Genomic DNA, 18,797 nt, shown 5'->3' on the forward strand with positions numbered 1-18,797 from the left:
GACAAGAAGACCTGGTAATGATTCAAACGTGGTGAGTCTTGCAGTGAAACCTGACTGCTCCTGCAGCCAAGAGATTTCCATGCCATCCCCCGGCAAGCCCTCTCTCCCCCCACGCAAATCTATGACAGGTCTCCAAGGCATACGGAATCAATCAGGGACATCCTGTCAAGGTGATGAACTTGCACTGGCCATCCCGAGTAATGGGAACCAGTCAGCCTGAAGCCGGCCTGGACCGAAAGCCAAGGTGACAGCTATTAAGCAATTGTGCGCAGAACAAAATGGCAAAGCGGCCGGGTAATCAATTCAATTTCGATGGGCAACCCGAGCAACCGCAGCGGCTGTCGCAGCTGATTAGGGAGGGCCGGGCTGGAGCTTTCAATGCGAGCCCATCACAGATCAGAAACAGGCCCGGGATGAAAAGGGAAAGAACCGTCTCCTGAGAAGCAGGCGATGAAGGACTCTGTTTTATGTGACTGTGTTCTTCCTCCTCTCCTTGAAGAAAGAGGAGAAAAAAAAAGCAAGCAGTTTGGAGATTAGATAGTTTTCTTTTCAGCCATTTATCATTATGAAGGAAAGTAGACAGCGCAGGGGCGGAAGAATCTCCGGTGGGATTTCTGCGAAGTCTCACTCGGAAGGGCCAGGTTTACATGATGCAGCTCAAATAGCCCTGCTTATCACAGCAGCCTGACGGGGTCTGCAGAGCATCGAGGGTTCCTCTTCTGTAACAAGGGTGAACAGGCCCCAGTGCCCCGAGGAGTGCAGAAATTCTCCTGCAGAAACCCCAAACCAGCACACTGCATCATTTGTGAAAGTTAAAGCCTGAGTCAGAATAATGGGGAGAGGAGGAAAAACGGGAAAGGAAAAGACGAGGGGATTGTGCACGGTCCCTGCAGGCGAGGCCCCAGTGGTGGCTCCCCATTTCTTCCCGGCCCAGGTTGGGGCAGCAGGGGTCCCTGCTGTGTCTGCTGTCCTGTCAGCACTGATCCCAGTCTGATGGCAGGCCCTAGCAGCCTGCTTGAACATTCTAGGCTTGTGTTTGGTTGTTCTGTGCAAGGGTTTTGGGGTGCAGACCAAGGGGCACCCACAGGCACAGAAGCCGAGAGAGAGAGGCCAGCCATGGGGATGTGGAGGGGATGGAAGAGGCTTGAGAGCAGATGGCAAGGGACGCAGAACCAGGAGGAAAAGGGCCATTTTGGAGCCAAGGGTGAGTCCAAACCTCTGGGGCAGGAGGGCTCAGGGCTGGGACTGGGCCCGGGCCCGTGGTGAGGGAGGAAGGTTGACCATCTCCTCTTTAGAAAACTAGAGCAATGGATGCACATTCAGATAATTCTTAGAAGAATCGCAAATGGAGAATTAACCTCACTAGTCATCTAAAATGCAAATTGAAGTGATAACATGCCACTTTCATCTATCAGATTAGTGAACATTTAAGAAAAGGTGTTGGGAGCCTCTCTCAGTCATTGCTAGTGGGCGTACAGATGGATATGGTTTTTCTGGAACAAGCAATTTGGTAGCGTGGACAAAGACTCTAAAAGTGTTCATTCCCTAAAGAAAATAACCAGGAATGCGGACATAGTTTAATACTGTATGATATTCATTGTGGTTTTACTTTTTAACAGCCCCAAACTGGCTGAAAGTAAATTGGTAAATTATGAGATCCTCACATTCTGGAATATGATGCTGTCGTTGAAGTCATGTTTACAAAGGACTCTTAATGATATGAGACTTGATTTAAAACTAAGTGAAAAAAGAGGATCCTAATGTAGAGTACGATTTCAAGAACATTTGAAGTGAAAACCAAAAGATTGGTGTGTAGCCAAACTATAGACCATTACATAGCAGTTAACGAGGGGATGAACTATATCTGTATATACATGAAATACTACGTGAAAAAAAGTTCCCGACATATGGTCTCCCGTGTGCGTGCAATACAAAACAAAAAACCACTCTGGAGGTCCTAACACCGATTAAGCAGAAATGTCCAGGAGATGGGGTGCATTTATGTGTATATGATGTATGCATGTATGGTGTATGTGTATGATGTGCATTTGTGTGTGTGTGTTAGGGACACAGACATGATTTAGAAGAAATTGCTTATGATGATTCCCTCATATATCTCTGTTTTGTTTAACTTGTTACAATGGGCACGTATTATTTCTGCAATTAAAAGATTAAATTAAATTAAAAAAAAAAAAACTTGTGATTGTAGAAGTACCCAAAGAAAAGAAAAAGAAGAAATGCTGAAAGAAACTGTGCCCAGTGCTAACGGCAGTAACTTCAGGAAGTGGTGGATCTGCTGAATCGCTGCCCGGGTGGACGAAGGTTGGCTTCTGGGCCTCCTCCCCGTGTTTGTTTTCCTCCCCTCCCTGGCTGTCCCCCTGAGACACCTTGCTCCTGCCCAGGCCTGCAATGCTGCTGTAGTTCAGGCTGGGGCTTTAGCATTTTCCACTCCTCCCTAAGTCCTCTCCCTGGGTGACGACATCTGTTCCCACGGCTTCTCTCACCAACATATGCCAATGAACCTCAAGTCCAATCTCATTTCTCTCTCCCGATACCATCTTCTGGACATTTCTGCCAGAAAGAGATGTTAAGTCCTCCAATTCAGACTGGAACCCGGAATCTCCCTCCAGGCCTCCCTCACATCCTCCGTTTTGGCAATGGCACCACCAGCCAGCATCCAGTTGCTCAAGTCAGAAACCTGGGCTTCAGTGCCAACTCCCTCCTCTCCCTACCTGCCCACCCCGAATGCTCACCAAACTGCAGATTCTACCTCCTAAAGATCTTCTACATCTCCACACGTTTCCTCTCTTCCAGCAGGCCTGGCAGTGTTTGCTATAACGGCAAATTTCCAGGTCTGGGCAGGCCAAGATGTTAGCTGTGTAAGGCTATGGAGCTTGGGGCTGCTGTGAATGGTCCTCCTGGGCTCTAAGCTGTCATTCATGGAGTGATGGTTTTCTGACATGTGGAGCCAGGGAACTGCCCAAGCAGCAGATGCAAGGCCACTCAACGAGAAGACTGCTGCCTTCGTTGGCGACCCTGCTTTCAGCTCTGCGTGGCCTGAATCTTGTGCTCTGGCTGCCACCTTGCACGTGGTGAGGAAGCAGGGCACTGCTACAGGCCATCCCCCAGGGTCACAGGCTGCTGGAGAGGCCTGTTGCTTCCTAGGGGCAGGTGGGCCTGGGAGTACTGGATCAGGGGTTTCCAGCATCTGACCCCCAAGCCCTGACACCTCTTCCTCCTTCAAAGGTTCCAAATGGTCTCTTCCTTCAAACTCTTCCATGGAAGGCCACTCAGTCTATGCCAAGATGGGACTGGCCTTCCCTCTCTCTCAAGAAGAGAAAAAAAACCTGAAACAAACCAAACTAAGGCCAAGAAGCCCCAAATATGGCTCCTTGTATAAAGCCTCTAGCACACGGCCTGGCACAGGGCACGCTTTTAGGAAACAACAGCGTTCCTGCATCCTTCATCCCTTCACAGCCTGACCTCTCTCCCTCTCTCCAAGCCTAGCAGGTACCTGCACGGGCCATCGGACAGCAGAGGAGGAGCCACTCGTCAACCTGCCTGCAGATAAGCTATTGAGCAAGACAAGTCTCTCAGCATGTGCTAATATAAACCTCTGGCATCGGGTGTAAGGAATTGCGAGACTCCTCCAGATATAACTGAGTGAATCATCTGTGGCATTCAGAGAGCACTGCTCTAATGGGAAGGTGGAAAGCGTACTCCTATTTTATGACTGAGCATATTGAGGCTCCTCTCAGACCCTTCCCAGATGTCATGCTTTCTTCTTTTAGAAACACCCTCAACAGGAGAAATGCTCATCCCAGCAAGAGCCACCAGAGACCCCCTGGTTCTGAGAATGTAAGGCAGCTTTGTGTGCCTCCTCCTTTTCCAGGTCAGGCAGAACAGTCCCAAGTAGGGCTCTTTGGAATTGGGAGCTGATCAAAAACGGGGAGGCCAATGGCCAGAGGGTCTTTGGAGGCTCGGTTGGTGAGTTCTGTAGAGAATCCTCCAGCATCAGGTTTGACAAAGTCTGAGCCAGGTTTTATTTATTTATTTATTTATTATTTAATATTTATTTATTTATTTATTTTTAAACAAGGTCTTGCTCAGCCACCCATGCTGGAGTGCAGTGGCGCCATCTCGGCTCACTACAACCTCCACCTCCCAGGTTCAAATGATTCTCATTCTTGTGCCTCAGCCTCCTGAGTAGCTGGGATTACAGGCATGCTCCACCACCCCCAGCTAGTTTTTGTAGTTTTAGTAGAGACGGGGTTTCACCATGTTGGCCAGGCTGGTCTTGAACTCCTGACCTCAGGTGATCCGCCCGCCTCGGCCTCCCAAAGTGCTGGTATTATAGGTGTGAGCCAGTGCGCCTGTGGGCCAGGTATCCTTTACGCCTGCTGGCTACCTGCAGCCTTAAGAGTTGATGACTTGGCTGGGCACAAGATGACTTCTACCAAGGCGGGCGGATCAACTGAGGTCAGTAGTTCAAGACCAGTCTGGCCAACATGGTGAAACCCCATCTGTACTAAAATACGAAAATTATCTGGGCATGGTGGCGGGTGCCTGTAATCCCAGCTACTCGGGAGGCTGAGGCAGGAGAATCACTTGAACCCAGTAGATGGTGGTTGCAGTGAGCCACAATCAGGCCACTGCACTCCAGCCTGGGCGGCTGAGTGAGACTCCGTCTCACAAAAAAAAAAAAAAAAAAAAGAGTTGATGACTTAAGACCTACCTTGCTGCTGCTTCTTTTCTAGCCTTCTCCCAAGAATAGGTGCTGAATTTTGCACTCTGATCTCCCCTTTTCCCCTCAGGGGTAAATGCTATCTCACTGAAGTAGATGTCTCGGCATCCGTGAGATAGTGGCACCAACTCTGCCTCTTAAGCCAGAAATCCTGGGTTCAATACTTGGCTCTGTCACTTTCTGGTTTGTGCCTGTAAGCATAGCCATTCCTTCTGTGCCTGTCAATGCAATGGAGATAATATTGCAAATAACATCTGCTTCTTGGGATCATGGAGATTAAAATAACATATGTGAGAGGGCTTGGCACATTCTCTGTCCCTGATGTTCCGATGCTAAACAGGAACTCAACAAATGCTGGTTCCCACCCTCCTTCCTTCCCCTTTTATGGAAGAGCATTGCTTTAGATTTCAGATTCAGAAAAGGAGGGTCGAATCTGAACTGAGTTTAGGTTTCTCATCTATAAGATGAGAAAAGAAAAAGACATTTACACTGAGTTTGTTAGTAATCAACCATCAGCCATTGGACTTCGCACTCTACTATATTAAGATTATTGTATCTAACCCTCCCCACAACTTGGTAGGAGAGGCATTATCACCACTACCTCACAGAGGAGGAAACTGAGGCTCAAGGAGGTGAAGAAACTTGCTCGAGGTTATGGGCTAAGGGTCGGAACTGGCTTCAAACCCAGGTCTCTCGAACCCAAAGCTTTCGCTTTTTTCTCTAAGATGCCACTACTGCTGCCATTATCACCACTACCAATGCGTGTTCTGTGCCGGTCTCACCTTCTTCCCTTTTCCCTTGAGGCCACTGGACCCAATCGATATGTATTTTTAGTGACTTTGAGTTTATTAACAAAAAGGAAACAAACATGTTTTAAAATAAGTTTATGACTTGAAGCATGCAAAATGGCAGGGGGTTACCCTTTTAGAGGATGATAATTTACAGTCACCTCCACCAACTCCAACCACCCATCCCCACTGGGCCATGAACTTGGGTTGTCTTTTGCCCTCCACTTCACAGAGAAGGGGCTGATCAAAGGAGGGGCTGTCATTGCACTAGCTCTCGCCCTCCCTACGTGGGCAAGTCAGCTCGGCCCAAGCTGGTATAGTCGGGAAATAGTTCAGGTACCTCGAAAACAACTGTTTAAAGTGTTTGGGGGAAAATAAAGTGTTTTGGGGATGTCCCCAAGCCCCACTTGGCTTGGGTAGCAAAGCTAGGGTGTCCTTTCCTTGCCTTTCCAACTCTTGGTCAAAATATGCTTCCTTGGGATGACTTAGAAGAGACTTGTTTGGGAATCACTTTTCTTTAACTTCCAGAATTCCTAACTAGGGTGCCTGAAGCAAGGGCTGGGTCTGTGAAATGACGCAGCTCCATGAGGAATGATGGAAACTATGCGAGCTGCTTTTAATAGCATCAAACATGGCACAGCACAGTCCTCCTTCTCCCTAGCCCCCACGTGCTGGTAGCCTGGCCCACATGCTCTGTGGCCCAGACTGAAAAGCCAGTGGCTGTCTCTTCAGGGAGGCCATGGACCTGAATGTACGCGGGACACAACATAGGAGGTTCAGGCATTAAGCTCCAGCCTGTCCCATGAAAGACCCAAATGTAATTTTCTGGCCCAAGAAAATGAAACTTTGGCTTCTTTTTCTATCAGTGTAGAGGAGAGCATGGAGCTTGGGACTCAGCATGAGGAGATGTGGTCCTAGTCGCATCTGTCACATGCTGGCCGTGTCTCCCCTCTCTCTGACCCTCCTTTTCCTCTTCCACACAGCTCCTCACAATCCTTGCAGCACTAAAGGATGATGATTCCCAAATCATGTTTGCAATCACGAATTTCTCAGCCATGGCACGGTTCTGTCTGAATCTATAGCAGACCTCCCTCGAGCAAAGTTAGGGACGGAGGAGCCAGAACTTCTTTTTCTATTTATCTTACATTTTAAATTTATTCTAATACTTTTCAAATATCGAAGGTCTATATTTGTATAGTAGTACATATGTATAATTTGTAAATAAGATATTGGTAGCTTGTGCTTTAAGGTTTCTTTGTTTGTTTGAGATGGAGTCTTGCTCTGTTGCCCAGGCTGGAGTGCAGTGGTACCATCTCGGCTCACTGCAACCACTGCCTCCCAGGTTCCAGTGAGTCTCATGCCTTAGCCTCCTGGGTAGCTGGGACTACAGGTGCGCACCACCACGCCTGGTGAATTTTTAAATTTTTAGTAGAGATGAGATTTCACCATGTTGGCCAGGCTGGTTTCGAACTCCTGGCCTCACATGATCCACCTGCCTTGGCCTCCCAAAGTCCTGGGATTATAGGTGTGAGCTACTTCATCCAGCCTTAAGGTTTTTTGCTGAAGAGAGGTGAGATTAAAAAAAGTGTGGAGACCACAGGGGGATGGGGAAGTCACCATGAGGGTCTGCTCACAGGCTGGGACCTCTGCCACTCCTGTCATGCTCTGGGTGGAGAGAGCAGAGGTGGATCACCAGAGCTCTGGGTGGAGAGGCCAGGCCCAGGAGTGGAAAGAGAAGAGGCCTGGAGCTTCACTCCTCATTAGATGCCTGCCTAATCTCTGTGAGCCTGTCTTTCCACGTTAATTAGGGGCAATAAAATACTCCTTATCTTTCAAGGTTATAGAAAATATTAAATGAGATGATAGAGATGAAACGTGTGCTCAGTTCAAGTTGTTCCCCTTCCCCCCACATAATTTGCCTGTCTGCACCGGACTCATTTTAGATGTCTAAAAGAGTGAGATTTTTCTTTTCTGGGAAATTCTGTTTATTGACTTTATTGCGTCTCCTGTCTCACAGTTAAGCCTCCTTTACCAGACGCCAAAGTCCAGATCTACATGCGGTTAGGTGCACAAGGCCAGCAGCAGGAGAGTGACGCTGGGGGAATCCTGCCTGGTCCTCCCAGCACTCTGAGCGCCCCCCACTGCCAGGGGTTTGGGGCTCATCCAGGACGCAGGACAGCATTCAAGGACACTTAGAAAAGAATATGCCTCCAGCAGGTCAGCCAGCCATCCTCACCAGTGCCCCCAGGAAGGGATGGCTTGAGCTTTGCTCCCTCATTCCTAGTCTGTTGCCACACTCCGTGACACTGGGATACATCTATTGTCAAAAGAAAGTCCCAGCTTTGTTGCTGTCTTTTGGAGGCCTTGGGCAAGTCCCTCTATCTTTTTTGGCTTCAATATCCTCTGGTATAAAAAGGGGTGAGTAATATCTGTGTTGCCAACCTCCTGGCCTTGGTCCACAGGCCAAATTAGATGCTTCTGAATGAAAATACCTAGTAAGAAATGAAATGGATTGCGATGAGTAAGCTTCTTGTTGGTCCAGTCAGTGCCAATCCGTGCTCATTTCTTCATGAAAAGACCCACTGCTTTTTATAGGGAAAGGAGGGGGAATGATTGGCAAGGCACTGACCAATCCCATTAGCTCTGAGAGGGGGATGATTTAATATCACCTGCCTTATCAATCTCCCAGCCCTGCCTGCATCCTCAGCTTTTGGGGAGGTCAATTTCCGGCACACACAGAAAAGCCTGTGGCTGTGGCCGGGAACAATTGGCCGCAGTGCTCCCCTCGTGTTGATCCTTTCATTTCCTCCTGCCGGGGACAGCGGTTCTAAGTTTCGCGCTACTCTTTTTGACTAATCATTTACAACAGCCCCGAGCACTCAGCCCCTCTCTCACTTTTGCTGTCCAGCTACTGCTCTGTATGGCGAGGTCGCTAATTGGGACGTGATCCTGCCCAAATGGCAAGAGAGCTTCAAGGAACCGGTTCCCTGGACCTCAAATATCCTGCCCCCAACTTTACAGCTCAGGCGGCCATGGAGGAAGCGTGAGTCATACTCGAGAGTTGAGGCCGCGGCTTAGGAAAGGCTTCGGCAATGACATTTTTCACGCTTTTAATAAACCCCTGTATTATTAGAACTTGCCAAAGCTGAATTTAATGAAAGTCTTAGGCCCTAAGGCCTGAATTTTTCTTTTGTATCGCAAAATGAAACCAACTGGTTCAATTCAAATTAACCCCAGAAAATGTGAGGGCTTTATATTTCTTTCTTTCCCCCCGCCTTTCTTCTCTCTCTCTTTCTCTGCTCTCTCATTTTGAAATTTTGCTGTGATTACAATCTCTTGGAAGAAAAGGAAATGTACAGGAGGAAGAAGAAATCAAACATAAGAAATATATTCAGAGAGTTACAACTTTCTCTATGGGACTCCTTAAGCAGAGTTACCCATCACTGATACAAGTTCATATGAGAATTTTTTAAAGGAGAGAATGAAAAGGCAAACAAATAAAGAGGTCCTCTCAAATTGTACCAGAGACACAATAGGATTTAACATTCAATTTTATGAAAGCTCCTTCAATTAGACCTGCTAAGCATCAATCTTGTGCGATACTGGTGCCCACAAACAAACAAACAACCATTGCAGAAATAATAAAATGACACGTTCTTTATTTTTCAGATTTCCGAGGCTGAGCCTTTGGAAACTACCCTGGGGGTGGGCGGTATTAGGGGTGGTAAAGCAATGTGCCACTGGGCACCTGGCCTTCAACTATTCAGAAGCTACGGTGGCAGGAAATAGCTCAGCGGCAGCTTCCGTGTTTGCAGGAGCTAATGAAAAGACATCTTTTTTCCCCCTCACAGCTACGTTCATAAACAAATGTTCACTATCCAATCTTCACTCCCATTTGGCACATAGTTCCCAATAGAGCAGGCCTTCAAATGCCTCCTTGTCCTTTATGGAGCAGAAAAATACAAGGGCTCAGCCTTCAAGGCCTTCCCTGCGGGCCTTCCTGAAGGCAGGTCAGTCAGCCTCAGGGGGCACACGACCCCCACTGGAGCTACTGGACTAGAAAGTTACCCAAGATGTGGGGAGGGAAAAGACTGCAGACACCCTGCCTTCAGCATCTAGAGGCAGGCAGTGGAAGGGGGCTGGGAAAAAACCCAGGCCCAGAGCTGCCTTTGTCTTGGCTGATTCCTCCTTTTGGGAATCAGGCTCAGCTCTGATTCCTGCAGGGAAGTCCCTGCTTGGCATCAAGGCTGGCCTCAGGCATAAGATCCTAATTATTTGAATGGTATTTGTTTTCATAGCTCTTTTTTTTTTTTTTTTTTTAATGTGTCCAGGTCGATGGCATTTTAATGCCTTATTAAACAGGGGTTTTACAGCAGTCTGACTGTTCAGTCTCTGGGCCCATGCCTGCACTTTGTGTGCAGGGATTTTATCTTTCCTGCTGGCCGAAAATATTTTCCGAATTCCCTATAAAAGTTTTCGAGATTTCTTAAGACAAATAGAGCTCCACCAGCTCTAAAATGACCTTGATGCAGTCGGAATTATATTCAGACACGGGATTTCTCCCCTGTTTACACAAAGAACTGAACCTCACTTGTACTCATGAACTGCCGTTATGAGGACACCAAATTTGCTCCACAAATGTGCTGGTGCATAAAAACACAGCTGTACCTGGGATGGCCTACCAGAGTGCCATACTTTACTGGTTTCTTCCACCCTCTCAGATGGCCGCCCTGGCAGCATCAATAAAGCCTGTCCTGGATGCAGTTTCCATAAGAGTGGGCAGCAGCTCCCAGCTGAGGGAGCAGCCAGGCCTGTAGCGGGAGCATGGCTGTCATGAAGACCACAGAACCCACCCCTTTTGTTTACTTGCAAGTATTTAAATCTTTGTGAAAATGAATTGTCTTTTCGGAAAGAAGCTGGATTTAGAAAATATTATCATAAGCCACAAGTCAGGCTACTTAGTGTTATGGAAAAAACCTAGAGCAGACATGGGTTCAAATCTCGTTTCTGACATGCTGTAGGGTGTGTTCTTGGGCAAAATAAAAGTAAAACATAGTACCAGGTTCTTTATTTTAAAAAATGGGGGAAATTATATATGTTTATGTCTCAGGGTGGTTGCAAGAATCGAAATGAAGTAACGTGGCTGGGCGCGGTGGCTCATGCCTGTAATCCCGGCACTTTGAAAGTCCAAGGCAGGTGGATCACCTGAGGTCAGGAGTTCGAGACCAGCCTGGCCAACATGGTGAAACCCCATCTCTACTAAAAATACAAAAATTAGCTGGGCTTGGTGGTGGGCTTGGTGGTGGGCACCTGTAATCCCAGCTACTTGGGAGGCTGAGGCAGGAGAATCACTTGAACCTGGGAGACGGAGGCTGCAGTGAGCCGAGATTGTGCCACTGCACTCTAGCCTGGGCAACAGAGCGAGACTCCGTCTCAGAAAAAAAAAAAAGAAAAAGAAAAAGAAAAAGAAATGAAGTAACGTATATAAAGCACCGAGGGCAATGACTGGCAAGAGTAATTGTAAATAGTAGCTACTATCTCCATTTCCTGAGGGTCCTTAGGACTCAGATGAGCAGAAGCACAGCCACTGTGTGTCCTGAGCCTTTGATAAGGATTCTGGAGGTGGGAGAGGAAAGGAGGTCTCAGAGACTGAGTGTCAACTCTGGGCCAGATACAGCGGTAGGTGGTGAAACTAGAATTTAAATTCCAATCTGACTCCAAGATCTGCAAGGGCTGGTTCCACTATGCAGATTGGGGAAAGTGTTGAAATTAAACATGGGGAATTATGTCAGCTGCCTGCAACACAGCCTAAGCCTGAACCAGGCCCGATGGGGCTCATTTTGCGTAGGTGGCCTTAAAAAACCCCTCCAATGGTAACTGTGTAGCCACCAGGAAGCTCCCTCTGAATTTATATTTTGCTAGGTCATTTTTCAGCATTACCCTTTTGGTGGTATTTCACTAAAAATGCCACATTTAGTATTCAAGACAGACAGACAAATATCCTGGGAAGGAGTTCGTAGGGATGTCCAGCTCATTCAGAACATTCCTGCTTATTCCATGTCTGCTGGTGTTAAGCACGTCACAACCAAAGACGGAGGGTTGTCTGATGGCTGCAGTACAAAAGGACAATTAACCAGGGGTCATGTTTATGCTTCTGTGGTTAGAACCAGTCATTTATTTAACTAAGACTTTCCACTTTCATGGAATCAATGAATACTCTGAATTTCAAGGACAATTGTATGTTTCATTCCTTGAAACTCTATTTGATTCTTTTTCAAGTCAGCTTAGTCTTAAAAAGTATTGCTTTTTCTGATGTTCACAATCTCTTCTTTTTTGTATTGAATTACCTTAAACAATTTTAAAATAATCTCTAGATGATAATTCTGTTATCTGAGGTTCTTGTGGGGAGGGGGTGACTAATCTAACTGCCATTTATTGGGTCTACTGATATTTCACAACAGATATTTATTTTTTATTGTTTTATAATTTTGTGAGAATTCATCCTAAGCTAGGCTTCATCTCCTGTCAGATTCCTTCAGAAAACTTTTGTTTGCTTTTGAAGATTAACCTTTTATGTTGATTTTTAGTTTGGAGATTGTTGGACTATGCAGGAAGTATAAATTCAGACGCCAAAGCCAACAGAGGACAAAATTTCTTTGTCTTATGCTGAGTGAGGGGTTTTTTTTATTTTTATTTTTTATTTTTATATGAGACAGTCTCACACTGTTGCCCAGGCTCGAGTGCAGTGGCACCATCTCGGCTCACTGCAATCTCTGCCTCCTGGGTTCGAGCGATTCTCGTACCTCAGCCTCCCAAGTAGCTGGTACTAGAGGCTCGCACCACCATGCCCAGCTAATTTTTGTATTTTTAGTAGAGACAGGGTTTTACCACATGTCACCCACGCTGGTCTTGAACTCCTGACCTCAAGTGACCCACCTGCCTTGGCCTCCCAAAGTGCTGGGATTATAGGCGTGAACCATTGCTCCTGGCTGGCTTGGGAGTTTTGGGGGGTTTCAGCTATTCATAAGTCTCAGTATCGACTCCTTTAATTTCTTGTCGCCATATATCAGTTAAAACTCAAGCTCCTGGCTGTCTTGAAGAATAAAACTGGGGGGGTCTTACACTACAAGAGGACTTATCATAAAGCCATAGCAGTTAAGGCTGGTGCAAAGGTGGACAAATGGGCCACTGAACAGAACAGAAAGTCCAGAAACAGATGTACACATATATGATACCTGAATTAGGAAAAGGGGGGCATTGCAGTGGAAAAGGGTGGTGCTAGGCCAATCGGATATCCCTATGGAACAAAATGAAGTTTGAGTCCTGACTCATACCATACGCAAAAAATAACTTTCAGATTGCGATCTATATATGACTGAAAACAATAAAATATTTAAAAGAAAACATAAAATAATATCTCCATGACCTTAGGCTAAGCAGAGATTTCTTAAAGAGGACACAAAAAACACTGCCCTAATTGAAAACTGACAGATTGGTCTATATTGAAATAAAAATATATGTGTATCAAAAGATCCACTAAGATAACAACAAAAAAAAAGCACAGAATAGAAGATATTGAAGACTCAAATCCAGAACGTATTTTTAAAAGCTTCTGTAAATCAATAAGAAAAATGCAGACAACCCAATAGAAAAATGGGCAAAAGACTTGTAAGGGCTGTTTGCAAAAGAGGATACTCAACTTGCCAAGAAACATATGAAAAGCTGCTCAACTTCAATAGCCATCAGGAAATTGCAAATTATGACTGCAATACTGCTATACTCCCACCAGAATAGCTAATAAAAGAAGGTAATACTGAGTGTTAGTGGAACTTTCATCCACAGCTGGTGGGAATGTAAATCGGTACAACCACTTTGGAAAATTGTTTGTCAGTATCTACTAAACTGTCAGGATCCTATAACTATGTTTAGTAGGAACATACCCTACGGCCAAGCAACTTCCCTCTTAGTTACATCCAAAAGAAATGCATACACGTTCTTTACAAAAGGCACGTATGGCATACTAACAGTGCGTTATTCATTACAATACAAAAGTGGGAACAACCCAAATGTTTATCTGCAGTAGAAAGAATAAATAAATTGTGGAATTCATACAGCAGTGGGAATGAATCAGTTACAACTAAATGCAAAAGCATAGCTAAATCTTATGAACATCATGTTATGCGAAAGAAGCCAGGCTTAAATGAGTACACACCTCATGTTTTCATTATACAAACTCCAAACAGGCAGAACTCCTTCAATGTTGTTAGAAGTTAGAATAGAGATTTCCTTGGAGGGATGAGTAGTGACTGAATAGGTTACAAGGCGGGGCCTCTGGAATGGTGGTAAAAGTCTGTTTCTTGGTGTGGGTACTAGTTACATGGTTGTGTTCACCTTGTGAAAATACATCCAGGTGTACAACTTTAACTTGAGCAAATTTTTGAATGCCTGTTACACTTAAAAAAACTTTACTCAAAATAAGTTTATTTTTAAAAGATAATCTTCTGGGTGGTGTGGCTCGCCCCTGTAAACCCAGCACTTTGAGAGGCCTAGGCGGGAGGATCACTTAAGCCCAGGTGTTCGAGACCAGCCTGGGTAACACAGAGATACCCCATGTCTCCTAAAACTTTTTAAAAAATAGCCAGTCGGAGTGGCACACACCTATAGTCCTAGGCTGAGGTGGGAGAATCATTTGAGCCCAGGAGTACAAGGCTGTAGTGAGCTATGGTTGCACCACTGCACTCCAACTTGAGTGACAGAGCAAGACCCTGTCTCTAAATAACAATAATAATAACCAGAATCCTTAACCAATTATTAACAGAAAAACAAAATTTAAGTCCTTTTATTAATAACACAGGTTCTCTAACCCCAGGTAGTCCCAGCATCAGCTTAAACTCCTTTAGTTTGTACATTTTTGGTCTTTGAGGGTTTCTTTTACTTTCCTGCAAGTTCAGTTGTGTATTTAAGTGAACGCTGCTATATTTTTATCCATTTTCCAAGAGGTTTCTGAGCAGGAGTATTTTCAGGTTATCTGAGTCAAAATATTGCCAAAATCAGAAGTCTTCTATGAAAAGGTGCTCAACTTCAGCAGTCATCAGGGAAATACAAATTATAGCCACAATGCATATCATTATGCCCCTGTTTTTTAAAATTTCCGTAAGCATTTTTACTTCCCAAATGGCTCTGTTCTAACTGAAACAGGGATCTAAGCTGAGTCAACCATGAGGCAAAAGACACTGGTGATTTAGAATAGTCTTCAGTTCACAAATGATTCTTTAAATGTCACCCAGGACTCACAGATGAGCCAAGTGCCTTCCTTGTTGTACCGGGTAACCTATCTGTCAGCGAAAAGGTGGGGAGAGAGTAATGACAGGAGAGAAGGAACTCTGATTTGAAAGAGTTTGCTTTCTCTTTCCTTTGGCCCTAGTGTGTTTGAGAATGCTGGTTCAGATTCATTTTTGAAAGGTCTGATGATAAAATGTGCTGAGATGGAGCAAAGAAATTTAATAGGCATACGGACACTAAATCTTGTGGAACTGTTAGTCTTCAGGTTGGCAGGGAGAGGGTTAGATTAATATTGATATAGAGATACTTTCTCATTAGTTCACAAAGTGATTATTTCTTTCTGTTGAGTCTCTATTTAAAGTTTTAGTCAAATTGAGAAAAATGTCCAAAAACAGGATGAATCAGGTAGTTTCAGTCCTCTGCCTCTGTGCTGAGCTCTCTAGCATATTTCATGTGGGAAACAGAAGGTGGACATGGTCCTGTAGTCTGGGACCATGTTCTTTAACTGCGGACTCAGAAGTAGCACGTGTGCAGTAATGGCAACAATGAGGGGTATAATTACCACCCACAACACTGGCCATACGAAAGAAATTCCCCTAACTTCCTTCCTCTGCAAACTTATTGTATAAGTTTGTACAACCCGTGTTGTACTCTCCAAACTTAGTTCGTTCTTTGTTTGCTTTTATTGTGCGTGGTATTTATTTTAATACTTTTCCACCATGTTTTGTAAGTGGTTATTTCTGAGAGGTAGTAGGAAAATGGGTTTATTTTGTAAAGGCTACTATGACTCTCTTGAGTCTGGAAGTTTTTCTTTGTTTCCTTTAGATTTTCTAGTTAATCTTGTCATTTTCAAATTACAGTCACATGTCACTTAACAATGGAATACGTTCTGAGAAAGGTGTTGTTATGCAAACACCATAGAGTGTATTCACACAAACCTAGATGGAATAGCCTACTACACACTTAGGCTATGTGGAACAGCCCGTAGCTCCTAGGCTACAAACACATATAGCATGTTACTGTACTGTATAATATAAGCAATTGGAATATAATGGTAAATATTTGTGGATCTAAACATACTTAAACATAGAAATGGTGCAGTAAAAATATAGTATGAGGCCGGGCGCGGTGGCTCACGCTTGTAATCCCAGCACTTTGGGAGGCCGAGGCGGGCGGATCACGAGGTCAGCAGATCGAGACCACGGTGAAACCCCGTCTCTACTAAAAATACAAAAAAATTAGCTGGGTGTGGTGGCGGGCGCCTGTAGTCCCAGCTACTCGGAGAGGCTGAGGCAGGAGAATGGCGTGAACCCGGGAGGCGGAGCTTGCAGTGAGCCGAGACTGCGCCACTGCACTCCAGCCTGGGTGACAGAGCGAGACTCCGTCTCAAAAAAAAAAAAAAAATATATATATATATATATAGTATGAAAAATTTTTTTAAATGGTACACCTGTGTAGGGCACTGACCATGAATGGATCTTGCAGGATAGGAAATTGCTCTGGGTGAGTGAGTGGTGAGTGAATGTGAAGGCCTAGGACATTACTATACACTACCGTAGACTTTATAAATGCTGTACACTTAGGCAACATTAAATTTATTTTTAAAATTTATTTTTTAATAATAATTTTGTTTTTTGAGACAGGGTCTCGCTTTGTCACCCAGGCTGGAGTGCAGTGGCAAGATCATTGCTCACTGCAGCCTTGACATCCCAGGCTCAGTTGATCTTCCCACTTCAGCCTCCTGGGTAGGTGGGACTACAGGGATGTGCCACCACACCCGGCTAATTTTTGTTATTTTTTGTAGAGACAGGGTTTCGCCATGTTGCCCAGGCTGGTCTTGAATTCCTGGGCTCCAGTGATCTGCCTGCCTCGGCCTCCCAAAGTGCTGGGATTGCAGGTGTTGGCCACCATGCCCAGCTTTAATAATAAATTAACCTTAGTTAACTATAGGTTTTTATTTTGTAAATGTTTTAATTTTTAATTATTTCAACTTTTCGACTCTTTTGTAATAAATAATACTTAGCTTAAAACACAAACCCATTGTCCAACCGTACAAAAATATTTTCTTTCATTCTATCTTTATAAGTTTTTTCTATTTTTAAAATTATTTATTTATTTTGCTTTTAAAACATTTTTGGTTAAAAATGAAGGCACGAACACACACCTTAGCCTAGGCCTACACAGGGTCAGGATCATCAATATCACTATCTTCCACCTTCATGTCTTGTCCCACTGGAAGTTCTTCAGGGGCAATAACACACAGGGTCTGTCATCTCCTACGATAACAATGCCTTCTGGAATAACTCTGAAGGGCCTGCTATTCCATAATTAACTTTTTTTAATAAGAAGAAGGAGTACACTGTAAAATAATGATAAAAAGTATAGTAAATGCATAAACCAATAGCATAGTGGCTCATTATCAAATATTATGTACTGTGAATAATGGCATGTGCTGTACTTTTATATGACTGGCCCCACAGTGGGCTTATTTACACCAGCATCACCACAAACACCCGAGTAATGTGTTGCACTCAGACATTAGGGTGGCTACCTAACATAGAATTTTGCAGCACTATTACAATCTCATGGGACCACCTTGTAGCACATGTAGTAGGTCGTTGACTGAAATGTCAACTGTACTGATATTTCAACCTCTCTGCTTCCTTCCTTCCTCTCTTCCTCTCCTCATTCCATTGTTCCTTTCTATCTTTTTGTTGGATGAAACTTACTTTAATGCTAATGATAAATAAATGCAATGATAGTTGACCTTCTTGTCTTGACTGTTTTATTGAAATTCTTCTAGTGTTTTATTATTATATTTTCTTTCATTATATGTTTGATGATTGTATCTGTTTCCATTTGATCTTCAAGAACATTATTTATTTACTGATTTCTACATTTATCATCTTATTCCTAATTTTTTTTCCCTTGGCATTCTGAGTGATTTCTCTTTTAGGTTAACCTAGACACTAAGGATGTACAAATCAAGAGACAAACCACCTTTCTCTGTCTCTCCATTACCAACCTCTGTATTCCTATTGCCTTCTGGGTATTGTTATTTGATGTCCTCTAGATAACTCAAGCTTGATGCGTTCAAAACTGAACTCTTTTCTTTTCCAAAACAAACAAACAAACAAACAAAAAACTCCTCCTCCTGTGTGTCCTAAGCAGAGGTTGATGATTCACCTGGTCATCTAAGCGAGAAACCTCAATGTTGCCTTCATCTTTTTCCTGCCTCTCCTTTTCACGTATGATTGGAATGCAAGTGTTTTTGTTGAACAAGGTCCAAAGAGTGGAACAGCAAATTAGAAGCTTTCATGTGCAAGTTGCTATGAATGATGTGAAATAAGATATGGTCCCCACATTTGTAGTAGTAAGAAATGAAACTGCTATTTCAAACAAAAATTGATAGCAGACAGTTCTCCTATAGAAAAGTTACAAAACTGATTTTCAGGGTAAATAACATTATTGTTTAGGAAAACACCTGATGGAATTTTTGGCTGAGAAAGGCACAGCTGAGATGTGGTAGACAGAAGGACAGCTGAACATCCCTGTGGAATAAAGTGAGAAGACTTGAGTTTCTGCAGAGAATCAGTGTGAAGGGGATGGGTGGCAATCAGAGACCACAGAGATGTAAGGATATACGAGAAGGAATTAGGGAGAAAAGATGGCTTGAAAAGACGGCTTAAAAAGACAGCAGTAAGCCAGAACCAAAGGATAGAAGAATTTCTTTTTTTCTTTCTTCTTTCTTTCTTTCTCTTTCTTTCTTTCTTTCTTTCTTTCTTTCTTTCTTTCTTTCTTTCTTTCTTTCTTTCTTTCTTCTTTCTTTCTTTCTTTCTTTCTTTCTTTCTTTCTTTCTTTCTTTCTTCTTTCTTTCTTTCTTTCTAGGAAAAATTCTCTGTCATGGGGAGAGCCTGGGAACTTTCGGACCCTACTGTCTCGTGTTCACTCCCAAGTTGTTTGCTCTACCACCTTGTTAGCCC

This window comes from Hylobates moloch, unplaced genomic scaffold (assembly GCF_009828535.3).
Source record: "Hylobates moloch isolate HMO894 unplaced genomic scaffold, HMol_V3 SCAFFOLD_10, whole genome shotgun sequence".
NCBI classification, from domain to species: domain Eukaryota; kingdom Metazoa; phylum Chordata; class Mammalia; order Primates; family Hylobatidae; genus Hylobates; species Hylobates moloch.